General features: G+C 40.6%; 1 protein-coding gene across 27 annotated transcripts in view; it reads left to right on the top strand.

Moving 5' to 3' along the window:
• CELF4 (CUGBP Elav-like family member 4) overlaps positions 1-15,600 on the top strand; it is a 710,355-nt gene that overhangs the window by 1,740 nt on the left and 693,015 nt on the right. The window lies entirely within an intron of this gene.

Here is a 15,600-nt window from a genome sequence, read left to right as displayed (position 1 = left end):
GAGGAAGTTGAAGGTAATCTGCATAGTAGCCCCGCTTAGGAGCAGGAGAGAAACAGGAGCAACATGAGCCACCTTATTAACTCAGATTCTGAGTATATGTGTGTTTATATTAATTTTTTAGAAAGTAAAGGGAAAAGAAAAACACCGGGTCAGAAGTAATTGGGGTGTGACTCCAGATTTAGTGCAGGAGGAGAAAGCGTTTTGCACGGGGCCACAGGGAGAGTGGAAGTTGTATCTTTTACAGGACGGCTTCAGTACCAGCGTCTAGTCCAGCTTGGTAGACTCCTGGCAGTGACAGTCACCGGTAATGGCATTACTGGCTTCCCAGCTTTCCAGATGCCTTGGCGAGTTGTAAATCTTGAACTTAACGGCATGTTTAGCAAGCATCTCTTCCCCCTTCCTACTCACTCTCCTCCTTGCTTCCACTCTCAGGAAACGCAAATGAAAATGTACCCTGACAGTGCAAAGTACCAGTTTTACACAGGCTAGAGAAAACGTTCAGGGCTCGGGGACTAGGGGCTCAGTCTAAGTTATAGGATATTTCTTCCAGCCTTACTTGCCGCTTCAAACACCCTTCTCATTTTTAAAATGATCAGTGTAGCTCTTTCGAACCTTGCTTTCTTTTTGGACTGTCTTCCTAGAAGCCACATCACGGTCTAATTGGCATCATTTAAACATGACACCCGTCCTATAATAATTATTAATAATAGCAATAAAAGAATAGTAAGAAGTGCAAGGAAGGAAGGGTCCTGAGAGATTTCATCTAATAGTGAGAGTAGACACTGAGCTCATGTGTGTGCGTGCATGTGTTTGCAAAAAATTATCTAAGGTTTTTGTAAAATAAAAATAACAGCAGTAAAAGCTACACTGAAGAGAATCACTCAACATAGTGTAGAGGAAATCTTTGAGCTAACACTTCAATAAAGTATTTTTTTGGTAGTGGGAGGTTACTGTGATTTGTTGATGAGATTTTATTTTGTTATGTTTTATCTTAAACCTGAAATTAATCATCCTGTGTGCTAACTTCAATTCCTATTTCATAGATTTGAGTTCTCCCTCTTTCAGTTCAGTTTTGCTTTTACTGTATGCCTGTATTCACAGAGACAAACTCAGGAAGGGGGAGAGAGAGAGAGAGAGAGAGAGAGGAGAGAGAGAGAGAGAGAGAGAGAGAGAGAGAGAGAGGGAGAGAGAGAGAGAGGAGAGAGAGAGGGATCATTTATCTTGCTTGGATGTGTTTAACACATATCCCTGAATTAAGCAAGATACTAACTTCATTTCCCTTCATTTCATTTCTGTTGTAAAGCTGCAACCTAGGAAAAAAGCCAGGTGGGGAATCTTGTCACATCATCAAACCAAATTGCATGAGTTCATCTCAAAACAAACAGTCATTTTTAACCTGCTATAAGTTGTGGACTTTGGAAAGAAAATTTATTATGATGATTGTTATTTTGCGGGCTAGGGTTTGAGTGAAGCTTCAATAGACACCGAGTTGCCAGCATTTCAGAGATCGGTTTTATTTAGTACATCCGAGAAGAGTTCGAACTCCTTTCTAGCGATGCCGCTGATTTATTAGCTAATCCTGATAAAAATGTGCCTCTGGCTACCTGGAAAAAAATTACTTTCTTGCCAGTAGTGATTAATTACTATTAAGTCAAAAAGCATGATGGGGCTTTGAAGGATGAGGGTTGTGTTTGGGTTTTTTTATTATTATTTTATTCATTTTATTTTATTTTTAATCTATTTTTTCTCTTTTCCCTTCTCTAAATGCAGTCATGTGAAGCATTGTATTCACTCAGATGTCCTTATTTTGGCTTTGCTTTGCAGGCGTAGGTGAAGAATTGCATAAAGATAGTCCAACTTGGCTCACAGGGGTAGGTTGGCAATACAAAACCCCAAGATGCTTTCCATAAGAGATGCATAATGCTTATACATTAATTGATCCATCACTCTCAGTTGATTTCATTCCTAATTCAGGGGATGAGGCTGTGGCAGTGGTACACCCTGAAGGGTTAATAGTAGGCTGTAGTTTATTTAAGTGTGCAGAGAGCAAACCTTGGGTGTAGAGGGGGAGAAGGTGGGATTGTTCTGGGAGGAGGGAAGAGGGAGGAATTAGCTTTAAGTAAAAAAACCAGCAACCGGAGTAATTTCAGGTGTAAATTCATTGAAACGAGATCAAAGGATGTGTATTCTTGAAAATATTATGAAGATATCCTATTGCGGTGCCCCTGAATAGCAGGAGGAAATTGAAAATTAAGAACTTAAAGTACATTACTATGCCCTCCTCCAAGAAAAACTCACAAAAGGAGAGCGAAGTCCCAGGTTCTCTCACCAGCAGCTCTGGCTGATACCAGTACAGACACCAGGAAAGAGGCAGGGGATTATGATTCTCTTTCAGATACGCAAAGAGAGAAAGGGTACGGGGGAAGCAGCATGTGGGGGAAGGCGGGAAAGGCTTGCCAGATCCCCGAGAAAATAAGCTTTTATGGCACGAGCATAGCTGCTGCATATTTCCCCCATCCTCGCTTCTCTCCACACGGGGCAGGAACAGACTCCTGCTCTGGTACTTTGCTGTAGGGTTGGGAAGAGGCTGTGTGCTGAGACCCAGGGGTAGAAATCTACCGGGGCTGAGCTGACCCACCCACGCGCTCACACATACACGCACACACATGCACTGAGTTAACTAATCACACTTTAACAATTTAGCAAGACACTCATTCATAACTTCCCCCCATCTTATCTAGCTGTGGAGTATGCTTAAAGGCTGAGTTACTGGGAGATATAAAGGTTAGTGCTCTCAGGACAGCCATATTATAATGCATTATCTTTGAAGTCATTTAAGGCCAATTTAAGTGGTATTTAGTATAATATTTATGAATTAATGTAATCTAAATATAGGACTGTCCCCATAGGTTTAAACAGTCTTTTCTATTCCAGCTTGCTTGTACCCAAGGCCTTGGAAATGTTTTAATTTAAAACACACAGGTCTCCATAATATTCTATTTAGAAAGTCAGAAGAAATCAGCATTCCGTACTTAACTGAGATTTACTGAAACACATGCGGGCGAATGCACTTAAAGTGTGGAGATAGTGTGCACTGTGAAAGCAGGAGTCTTGCATAGACTTGAGACCAACACTCTTCCAACCTTAATTTAGGGGGGGGAAAGCACAGAACACCCACAACCTCCTTAAAATCCACTGCTGCAGCCCCGTGGTTGGGGTGTTTTTCCTACCCGACCCGAACCTGCCTCTGTAAGCATTCAATGCAGATAGAAAAATGCAGTATGAAGTGAATAGTTTAGTTCTTTTACAGCTTTACCTTCCTAAAAATATAAATAATTTTGAAATTTAAGACACCTCTGGGGTAGGAGAACAAGGCTCCCATTCATTATATTCTGTTATGTTTGCTTACAAAGATAGATGATAGAAAAATTAAAACCTTTTTAAGTTTAAGGATGTTTATGAAGGTTTTGGATATGTCAGAAATTCATAGGCTCAATGAAAATGAGCATTCAGTTAAGATGATGTGTATGTTTATATGCAGAAATGTATAGATTTGTGTGTGTGTACATACAGAAAAAGATGTATACACATTCCTGTGTCCAGCCTTTGGGAAATGGAAATTTAGTTGAAAAGAAGCACAACGCAATACAGGTGCTGAATAAACTCCTCCATAATTGAAACATAAGACTTGCCTGGCTGAAAGCAACACATACAGCATTTAGTATGGTAGTAAACCAAACAAGTTTTAGGGAGGTAAACACACAAATAAACTGGAACTAAACAGAGGAGACTTTAAGCCTTAGGTCTAAAGAACAACCCCTTAAAACAATCACAATACAATTGGATAGCTTGATGGAAGAGAGGAAAAATCAACCCCTTGTTCATTAAAATCTCCTGAACATAGAAGTGTCTATGTGTTTTGATAATGTTAAACAGATAGCCTATAAATTAGAAGGGTATATATGTTAACTCTTTTTTTTCAAGGGTCTGGACATGGATTCTGGTTTCTAAAAGCAGCTGCAGCCAGTTATGATGCTGTTGTTACGGTTGTGTCAGCATTTCCAATACAAACTCTAATTTTCTGGGATCTCTTGCTTGCCTGTCAAGTTTTGCACTGAAAGCTGTTCCTCAGCTAGTCCCACTACCATATGAACTAATCATCCTTACAAGATGGATTTGTTTAAAAGTAACATTAATGCAGGAAAAAGAAAGAAATTAAAGTTTTTTGTCCACAGCTTTTGTTTCTTCTCTTACGTTTCTCCAGGTTAGACTTACATTTCTTACACTTTTGCAGATTACGGTTTCTTCTGTCCCTCAATATCTACATATACTGGTGCCTTTGGGAATTTTATGGAATAAAAAAGGCACCTTTTTTTCCTAAAAAAACCCCAAAAAACCAAAAAACCCACAACAAAAAAAATAATCAGGAACAATTGAATTTCATTCATATTTGTCCCTACCAAGGTTTTTATTAAGGGGTGAATCATAAACTCACTAATTTCTGCAAGGAACAATAGGAACAGGGAGCAGGTTGGTTTAGTTTTATCTATTTTTTTTTTTCCTGTATCAAGCCAGAAAAAATTGGAAATTTCAGCACTGAAGTAGAAGGAAAAATTGAGGGTTCTTGTCACCTTGCATGAGAAGCGTGGTTCATCTGGTCCTGTATCCCGCATCTGCTAGTGGCCAGTGCCACCGGCAGGGCTTACTTTAGCAGAGGATTCAAATTGCATAGCATAATAAAAGCCAGGCAGCTGATGGAACAGTCTTTTGAAGGAGATTGTCAGAAAGCACCTGGAAATTTTGTCTGGGTAAAGAGTGAGCGAGATTGCGGAAAGTGTCTTGTGCTCAACCAAAAAGCAAATTGTACCTCGCAGGGAGAGCAGGCAAAGAACTGTCTGTTCATGGTGGTCAAGATCAAGGGACAGAAGGGTTTGAGTGATCAAGGAGGGTCTCCTCCAGCCTTAAGAGCTGGAAGTATGCAGCCACATTTTTCAGCAAGACATCAGGGTGTTTTTTTTTATCATGCATACCCTGTGCGCATGCATACCAGCCGCACTGACCTGACAGACCATAACGACACTAAAGGAGCTGTTACTGTCCCTCCCGTCAATCAAGTGGGAACCCAGGCGGGTGTCTGCGACAGGCAGTAATGGTTCCAAGGGAGAAAAAGTGTGGGAGATGATCTAGGCTGTTGGACTGCTTACCTGCGTTTAAAATAGATAGCACCAGACGCCCAAAGACCCATGCAGGTGTTGGCTATGGCCTCAAAGTAATATTCAAAAAGAGCCGGGGGCTGCAGAGCTTGATGTGACCTGCCCATCGAGCACTGAGTGATTTCTGCCCCATAAGAGTTCGCACTAAGCAAGTGAGGTGTTAAGGAAACAAAGTTGAATTCTGACTTTAGCAAATAGCTGGTGCTTCATTAATCCCTGCGTCATGTTCACTTCGGGAGCAAAGGCCTGTTACCTGCTTGCTGGACAGAACACAGTGAGATTTCTGCCATCACTTAAGTGGCTTCACATTTGGAAATCTTGCTGCAAGTTTGCACTTACTCAGTATTTCACATTCCCTTTAAAATTCTGGGTTATGGGTTGACATAGCAAACCTCAACACTTGCAGCTAATTCTACTAATTTTTGTGCTTGCTGGCTTGTCCCTTAACTTAGCTTTATTTCTGTAAGTGAAACTAAAACTAACACAAAGCTAAGGAACTGACAAAAGCCTGATCTCTGCCACATTTCTCACTCACTTAAATGCTCCACCAGTGCTTTTATGACTGTTGCTGGGGTTTGTCATGGTGGACTGATTCTTATGCATTAAGATCTGCTGCAAAAAAAGGGAAAAATAAAATAAAAGTGAATAAAAGTTATGGTTTTCTTCCACCATTGCTCCACTTACTGAGCTGGGGTATATATTACAAGGGTTGTGTGTCTCTTTCCCCTTACCTCTCGGGGAGCCATCGTCAGTCACATTTTGGAGATCTCAGGATCTACTGAGTCACTTTATCTGTGCTGCATCTCTTAGTGTGGTCTGGAGTCAGGATGTCACCACAGAGATTATATTTGTTTGCTTTTGTCACTGTGAGCCACAGACTGAATGCACATACAGGTGAATGCAGCTTTTAATGTGCATTCATTATATCCAACTGACATCCCCTTGAAGGAAGAGAGGGCTTATTATTGTCGCTCCTTAAAATAAAGATGGATGAGAGCTCTAAACCTCTCAAATAAAGTGCCTGACCATACGTAGTAGCTAAAAATAAATCATATATGGCCATCTATTCCATGTAAATGAATGGCAAGACATATAGATATAGACATTGTGTTAAGTTTGTCAAGCAGAAGCAGCCAAAAATATTGATCAAGGCAAAGGGGAAAAATTGATAATGAACTGGACTCCAAGAAGACTTTAATTGACAGTGACTTCTGTGAACCAGCTTTGGACAGTATATATAAACTGACCACGATGTAACTTTATTGCAATGCACTCTCCTGTAATTAATTGTCACCTTTGTTAAGACCGGCTACAGATCAAAGGTTTAAAGATACTTAACAGGTTCTTAGTAACAAACCCTTCAGATGCATTAGAAATATCCGACAGCTCAGCCAATGAGGCATGCAGATTTCGATCTACCTCACCCTTATCTGTTTATTTCTCACTCCTTTGTTGAACATGGAAAGTCATTGTTTAACATTAACTATTTAATAGATTATTTTGTTGGCAATTTTGATGCTTCCAGCAATATATTATTGTGGTGATGGGGACCTTCACTGTAAGGTCTTTCAAAGTAATCTTGCCAACAGAAAGTTGCTTATGGTTTGGTAGACCAAGGTGTAGTGCAGACACAGTTTGCACTGCAGACTATTCTTACTCCTTTATGTGGCTAAGGTGTTTAATCTCCTTATTTAAACCCAGAAAACATAAAAAGAACATGAAAACCTAAAAAAAAGGTACTCAAAAATTGTCGCTGAGAACGAAATTTTATGGGGAAACTGCGTATGCAGTGAGATAGAAGTCTGGTGTTTGTATAACACACATGCAACTATTTATTTTATGTGCATGTTAATGAAAACATGCATTCAATACAGACAAGATAATATAAGTTTCTAAATAACTCCTTTCTAAAAGAAAGTATAGAGAACATACTCTTACATTAAAGTGGCAGGTGACTTAAGAAGGTATTCCTGAAATTGTATGCAGAGTTTAATATTGTACGTAACAATTTGCTTATTGTACTCTTTTAATGATTCAGTCACAGTTAATTAATTCATCTCTGGTTTACTTGCACATTGCGTCTGAGCCTCCAAAATATTTTAGAGGCTACTAGGCTGCCTTCCCAGTGCACCGGGGCAGACAACCCTGGACATGCAGCTTCTTCAAACAGAATAAAAACGGAGGTTTACAGACAGAGTTGGTCTGATGAGATCTGACTGCATATTTGGCCTGTTTCTAATTCAAATGCCTGTGTGTGTACTACACAGGGACTGTGTATGCATGCGTGTATCGAAAGGGCAGACGTACATTTGCACATAGTTCTTCTCCTTCCCAGTCCCTAAGGATAGATTCGCATCACATAATATGCATTACTCACTGCAAACGCACACAAATATTTTTGTCGGACTCGGTGGCTTCTTGCAGGTAGATGTATAAAGCAGCATCAGCCTAATAATATCCCTATAAAACAGCTCTTCCTTCCTAGGCTAGAGAGGGATGAAGGTTGTCAGAAGATCAAAAGATATATCACAGTGTGCTTGTAGAAATCCCCTGATTATGTTTCCTCTCTATAATGCTCTAATTCACTATTTGATCAATTGTAAAAGGGCCAATGCTTTAGGAGGAAAAAAAACAGTATTAGGTTACTAGATGCTTCAGGGTGAGTGAAAATCACACCTAAAATTATATGTAGCAATACAGTAATGAACTTATCAATACTTCTTTAAGGAATCTGACAGCCCTATATGAGAGATTCAGTTCTGTGAGCAAAGGTCACAATACAGGTATTGCTTATTAAGACTATCGATAGCCTAGTTGACCAATCTAACCAGAGACTGTATAATGTACCTGCTGTTAACAGGCGGGGAGGAGAACTATGAAGAATTTACAGAATTGCCCACATGTAATATTAATAATATTGATTTATTCTAATAATATAATAAGGTAAAGATGCACTTCTTTGAAATGGTGCATGGAGGAAGCAGGGAGAGAGTGAGATACCTTTGCCGAGCAGATTAAATTGGTTTGCACCTCTCTGAAAGTTACCCTAAAGAAAATTCAGGTTTCTTGCTTAGGATCCATTTCCTACTCATTTTTTCACAGACAGAAACCAGATTTGCTTTTTCTAGGATCAGGTCTTGGCCCCGCAGGTACAGAAAAGCCAGGAACCTGAGAAACTTCTCGCAGCAAGGAACATTTTGGTCAACAACTTCAGCCCCTGTCAAAATAGGATTAATCCCAGAGAGTTCTTTTTCAACATAGAATTGCAATGAAAGTATTTGATCTTTTTTTTCCCCCTCACCTTTATCAGCATTTAAGGAATGAGGGGAAAAATATGGCGGAAATAACGTTATGTTCTATACTGCATAAAATCTATAATTGATAAGAAAGAACTTTGCAGAGCAGCCACACACCTGCCCCAAAGCCTGCTGAAGTCCAGAAAAAAAAAAAAAACAACTCTACCTTGCCTGCAGCAGTGTTTGGATTGGGCCCGAAGTTACGGGCGGTTCTGCAAGATGCCGCTGGTTGAAGCAGGAGCGGCCGATCACACGCGTTGTGACTGACTTAAGCTTGCAATTCACCTAAACCCAGACACGCAGACCTGGCTCCGTCTGAATTTCCTAACTACTCCCTCTGCAACAATAGGCTGCCTTATCTAGGTAAGCTAGTTCCTTCTGCTTTACCATTCAGCTTCAACCGTCCTCGTTCCAGTGTCCATATGGTAGTTTCAAGAAGGTTTGCATTTCATTAGGCCATTTTTTTTTTATTTTTTTTTCAGTTTCCAGGGCAAGTGTTTTTCTTTTGTGAACATTTAATTGCTTTTAAATGCGATTTATTTGATCGTATTCCATCTTCAATAATACATGGATGAGGATGCAATTTTTCACTCTCCTTTATAAAGATATATTGTTATTCAATTATGCTGTTCTGTGGGATTTGTTCTGTTTTGTGCATTCAGACCGAGCTTGGTTACTTTTATACTTTGCTTTCCTTCCTCCTATCTTCTTTTTATTATTATTTATATGGATTTCTTTTTTCTTTTTAGAAAAAGAAATCTCATTCAAGATACTGGCAATAAATGAGAAAAGTAGGAGTGCAAATGAGGAATGGGCAAGACAACCAACAAAAATCCATTGGCAAAGTCTTTAAAAGCATACCATTGCCTTGTGTTTATTTGCAAGAGGGGATACAGCCAATTTTGATACCGAAAAAAAAGTATCTTAGAAATTATTTAACTCCAAGTTTAGTAACTAACAGAGAAAGAAAAAAAAAGAAGTCAGTCAACAAGTAGGAACAGCGGCAGAAAAGGCACCAAAAGAAGGAGACAAGAGTGCCAGAGTGGTGCTAGTTTCTACATTCTGCTAGGGATTCGGAAAAGTTAACAGCATATTAAACAAACAAATAAAAAACAAGGAACGTTGCCATTCCTTCTGAATTATTTGTAATGGCTAGCACACCTCAGAACCACTCCGTTTAAATTGCTGCCTGTGCCTGCAGCTTCATTCAAAAGAAGGGCATTATCTGGTGGGTGAGGGCGGGTGGTGAGGACTGAGGACGCCTAGGTTCTAATCACAGCGTGGATAATTACTCACCAACACTCGCTGATAGAGTCACTTAAGCTCGGTGCCTTCAGGCCTGAACTGAAACCTGTTGAATCAATGGAAAGATTCCCATTGGCTCTAGTGAGCTATTGATCTTTCATTTCCCCAACTGCAATATTAGGCCAGCTGGATTTTTTTTTTTTTTTTTTTTTTTTTTTTACGAGGGAGAAGGTAATGGCATAAATTTGACATTTACTTTTTTCTGTGTAAAGGTTTTGGTGTATCTCTGATGGAAAATGTATTACATCAGAGCCCCTTTCAGCATAGATCAGGAAAACATGCTTTCAAAAAACACTCAGTGGGGGCATGTAAAATTAGCTTTGGTCATTTCACTTGTAAATGCATATTTGTCCCTGCTTTGCTGAGAAAGGGTCAATGTCAATTTTGCCAGTTTTCTTTGTGTGAGTAGGATTCAGCCTTTGTAATTTTTCTGTCTACAGGAATGTCATCATTCACTGATTCAGGATCTTGATTTATATTTTTTTTCCCCTTCTTTTAGTGAATCACATACATACTCTTCATTGTTATGGCAACTGAGGGAGCTGCAAAGCAAGGATTTGATGAAGGGCTGCATCCCACCTTTCTTCTTTAAGGGCCTGATCCAAACCTATTGTTTGCAACACAGTTTGGATCAAACTGAAGGTATCTGCCTTCACCGGGTCAGTAAAAAGAGCAAGTTCCCTCTAGACAAGTGTACTCCTGCCCTCAGTACAGGCAGATGGAATTGGCAGTCGTCGCCCATTTGCCGAGCACCGACCCAACACTCTCTGAAGTCAATAGTTAGACTCTGACCCAGCCTCACAAACAACAGACAGACACTTTGTGAATCCTTAAGCAGGGATGTGAATATCCCTGACTTTGGCAGAGCAAGATAGTCCAGAAGAGGGTTTTCACTGCTGCTACCTAAGGTGTAGGTTATGGGGCATAAACAGCATCCCAGTGTCCTTAGGTATCCAGCCACAAAAAATTTAATTTAGTAATATTTTCGTCAAAGAAGAGCGTTTCAGATGATCGCCTAGAGCAAAGATCTGATAAACAAATGAACCAGGCTTCTTGTTGTGTTCTTTTTTTTTGCTTGTTTTTTTTTTTAATTATTTCAGTTGTAACTTTAGTTTGTTCATCAGTAGCATGTGCATGGCATTCTTCTGTTTGTTTGTTTGGGGTCTTTTTTGGTGTTTCCATCCCATCTGTGCTCATCTGTTTTATGAAATAAATGAAGGAGCTGGAGTGTGCATGCAGTTATGTGTGTGTATGTAGAGTCGATTATCTAACCCCTAGTCTATTTGAAATCATCACAGTGCACTCAAGTCAATGATATTCTGTCAAAGGTGGAGAGGAAGCCTGCGTGCAGTGTGAGTGCGTGAACGTGATGCTGTTTGATTGCCTGAAATCCAACTAAGTCTCAGTTTCAAAGGCCTGGGGGCAGCAGAGAAAGTATTTGTTTGTTTAATTATTTATATATTTACTCAGCTTTACTGACAGTGTTTGCAGATGGGGGAAAAAAAAGAAAAAAAAAATGAAGAAGGAATGTTGGGTTCTTGTTTGGAGGGGAACGTGTGTTGTATTAGCCTCAATCTGTTCTCCCATATAACAGCTGCATTGTGCTGTTAAATGGTCATTTGTTACTGACCGGCTCATTGAAAAAGGCCAGAGAGGTGCTGGTAGAATTAGATTTCACGAGTTTATTCATAAAAGGAGTTGCACAATAGGTGTGTCATTCCCCTGTCTCTTCCTCTGCACTGATTCAGGGACAGGACTTCTGGCAGCGGCTTCTTAATTCAAAAAGAAATAGCTGAGCCACCAGCCAAGCAGATGACCCTGCTGTGACAAAAGATACAGGTCCGATTGCCGGGCGAGCAGCTCGCTCCCCCGGCTTGCGCCTCTCTCCTTGGCCTCTGCCTTTGCTGTTCAAGTGCAGCACCCATGATTTCACTCACTGGGCTTTCATCCAAGACCAACTCTTCATCCTGGCTTCCCAGCCTTCCTTGCCTGGTTGCAGGTAGAGGTGTGGGTGTGTGGACCACAGGTTTAGATCCACTCTGAGATCATGACCCTTCCCCAGGTGCCGCTCCAGGCTCGCTGCCCATTCCCATTGTCGGTTCACCGTGCTCATGAGTTGTTTCTTTTCCATAGCCAAGTGACAGATCATTTTCCCCAGCTCTCACCATCACTGCTCACACTCCTCTTCCCTTGGTTCAGCTCTGCACCAATGTTCTGCCCTCGCACCATCCTTTGCAGAAAACACTTCACATGTCGCGAGTCACCACCTGGGCTCTCTCAGACCGTGCTAGCTGTCTCTCCTCTCTTTTCTCATCTCCTTCTCTAGAAGGTTTTGGGAAATGGAAGCCATGCTGTCCATATTTTCAGAAAGCAAAACAGCCATGGGTAGTAGCAGAAAAAACTGCACTCACGAAATATGCAGAAACACAAACAGATGCATTTCTGTACTCAAACTATTAAGAGAGTAGACAGAAAAACATTCCCCCCTCCCCCCCCCCCCCCCCCCCCCACCTTTTGGGATTTGAAGCTCAATGTTCTCTTTCAAGGATTTAAAAAAAAAAAAAAAAAAAAAAAAAAAAGAAAAGAAATGGTGCAGTAAGCCTTTAATTTCACCAAGACAATTGCACCTTTTTATTTTTTAAGTTTGCCTATTTCATTAAATCAGCAGCTGGTTTCTCACACCTGAACAAAGATCCTACATGTTTTCCTCTGAATCTAAAAATTGTGATCTTATCCTTAACTATCCCTGGCAGTCCATTCTGGGACTACACTTCAGCTTCTTGCAAAAATATTTTTCCTGCCGTTTTGAAACACAACTACCAGAATTTCACTTCTAGAACTCCTCTCTAGCAATCCAAAATTTATGCAAGAAGGCAAAATAAGAATTTGATGTGGTGCTGCATCAGAGTCTTCTTCATTCAGAGGTAGGTAGGAAGGGATTAGCAGCCTATTTCTAGCCCAGTCCTCTTACTAACCTTCCGTATCCTACCTGATCCTGTTCCTAGACCTTGTTCTTCCTTAGTTTGCTATGTGTAAAGAGGAATTTATGATATCCAGCTTTGCAAAGAGCTTTGTATATATTTAAGGCAGAAGTCATGCTGTAGCTTTAGCGGTGATGGTCTAAGGTTATAAATGAGACCACATTTGTAAGGAGAGGTAATATCTTTTATTAGTCCAGCTGATGTAGCTGGGGGAAAAAAAAAAAAAAAAAAAAAAAAAAAGACAGACTTCCTTGTGTGCCTGAAAGCTTGTCTATTTTTTTCCAATTGTATCACTCGGTCTAATAAAAGATATTACCTCTCCCAGCAAGGCTTGTCTCATTTGAGGTGTCAAGCATGTAGGCTGGTAATTTAGGCCTGGTTTTTGTCTGTCTTGAGGGATTAGACTTTTCCTCACCTAGGTGGATAAGGGAAAAAGCACCCCGGGTTGGTCCCTGTCTTTCACTTTGTGTGATCAGCGGCGGTGGCCATCTCACAGGCATTGGGAGGTGCAGAGAAACTCTGACAGCCCCTATTTTCTGATCCTGGAGATGTCCTTCCTTTTTTGCTGCTCTGCTCCCTTCCAAAGCACCACATGCCCTCTCCTCACCCCTGTGACTGTGATTTATTTATAAAATTGCTGCGTGTATGTGTGTGTGCGTATGTGTGTGGGCAACCACACAAACATCCCCAAGCTGCCGAGCAAGCTGATGAGCATTTTCTAATGTATTTAGCAAGTAATAATGCAAACCACAGGCAAAAAGTACAACAAGAACAGGTAAAATGCTTAAGCCAGGGAAGACTTTGGAAGGAAGGGATTTTTTTTTTCATCACTTGTGAATAAATTGCAGCTCCCTCCATGGCTGGGAGAAGCATTTTGGTGGGGTTTTTTTCTGTTTGTTTATTTGATGTCATAAAGTGTTGCTGAAAATACTGAGCAGCAGAAAAGAATCTAGAAGCAGGTAGCAGGTTTTCAGACACAGCAAAATCTGACTCGTACACGTAAAGAAGCAGTAGTCAGAGGACAGCTATTACTTATGCTTGACTTTACTATCAGGGAAAGCATCGGATCATCTATTCAGATCAGGATAGTCAGCTATGCCAAAGGTTTAATCAAATATTAAACATGGTCAGTAAACTTAAACCAACGCTAGACATGCAGGAGCTCTGCTCCTTTTCAAGCAAGCACTCTTAGAGAGGAAAGTTTTCTTCTGTCTCTCTCTGACAGAGACCTTTTGAGGCAGGAGGGATTCTTTTTTCAGAAAAAGATTCACATGAGTGTATGTCTGGAAAAAAAAGTTGTGCATGTGTGTCTCCAAATGTGTGTCCCTTACCCTGTCAAGTAGAGACGAAGTTGATTTCTCCCAACAAGTTCATATCTTTCCCGCTCAGATCGTTTACTTTATGCTGTTAACTGTTCACCCCGTCCATTTCTCTGTCCATCTGTCCCTCTCCAAACATGTTTTTTTTTTTCTCTTGCACTCCCTGTCACCATCTCTTCAACAGAGTTAGAAAGGTGTGTTCTTATAGATATGCGTATGTGTGTATTTGCAAACCCGTTCAGGTAAATGTGCATATCTGGCTGCTTATTGATAAATAATACACTTACAAAGCCACATCTGCCTCCTTCTTCTGTACATTTGGGCTGTATTTACACCCTCCAGCTCTTATTTATTCTGACTGAGGACAGCCAAAGGTAGAACGTTTTGCAGGGAGTTATGGTTTACAATGTTACCTCTCCCTTCTATTATTCATTCTCTCTGATTTTTATCTAATCTCTCTTTGATTGTCCTGGTGCAGCTTAAGAGACAAAGTGAATTTTTATTACATCATCAATATAATCTCCAGCTAATCAGCATCTGTGTGCATTACCTTGCCCCCTTTGGCTTTTCATCTGTGTCCATAAATAATAAGAATAAGGGCTGTTTTTTGTGTGTGTGCGTGTGTTTGTGTGCTGGTATCAGGAAGAGAGTCACAGCTGCACTTTTTCATTTCAGCCAGCTTGTTTTAGCAACATTGGACCCAGCTTTCTGCAGATTGTCTTGACTATTGCCCAGATTAATTTCCTGGTGCCTAATGCTTAAATCATGGAAAAAATTAAAGCGGATGAATCCATACACATCCTCTTGCAGCAACTGAACTTTGCTGTTAATTGTACACACATTTCCATGGCATCACAGGCAACATGCCCAGTGCCAGTGGAGTGTGAGGTAGCCAACGTATCCCCCTATAAAGGCATTGAGCCTCTAAATTTTTAGTGAACACTTGCCACTCTTTCTTGGGTAGGAAGATAGGACATTGCATGTTTTTGAATAGGAAGCTCTGAGACCAGATTTTTGGCATTTGATTGCTGATATTTTTCCACAGCTTGCTGTGTAGCTCTTAGCCTGCCACTCAGGTCCGCAAATTTTGCAGAGTTGAGCTCCTATACATTTTTTTCTCCTCCTTCTCCAGCTCTGGAAGAACAATGAGAATAATACCTCCCCATAAAGTAAGACTTGTGCCGTACTTTGAAATTCTCATCCTCTGTACAGATGCATTGCGAATTTTAAGCAGAATCACTCTGCTATCTCTTTAAAATACCCTGATTTGGCAGAGCAAGGCAGTAGCAGTGCCTCTCTGTTAAGCAGGCAGATTTCAGATTGGCTTCCAGTGGCTTAGGGTGATACTCACATCCGATACACAAACTGCAACACTTCTGTCCCGTTCTGAAGTGCCAGGATCAGTCCTTTCCAAGTTGTCCAAGACTCCTCGCAAACACCGTGTGAGGGTTCGATTAGATATGGCAAAACCTTCAATTAAAAAAGG

The sequence above is a fragment of the Sturnus vulgaris genome, chromosome Z, assembly GCF_052056855.1.
Source record: "Sturnus vulgaris isolate bStuVul1 chromosome Z, bStuVul1.hap1, whole genome shotgun sequence".
In the NCBI taxonomy this organism is placed as follows: domain Eukaryota; kingdom Metazoa; phylum Chordata; class Aves; order Passeriformes; family Sturnidae; genus Sturnus; species Sturnus vulgaris.
This window is presented reverse-complemented; position numbering and strand designations above follow the sequence as displayed.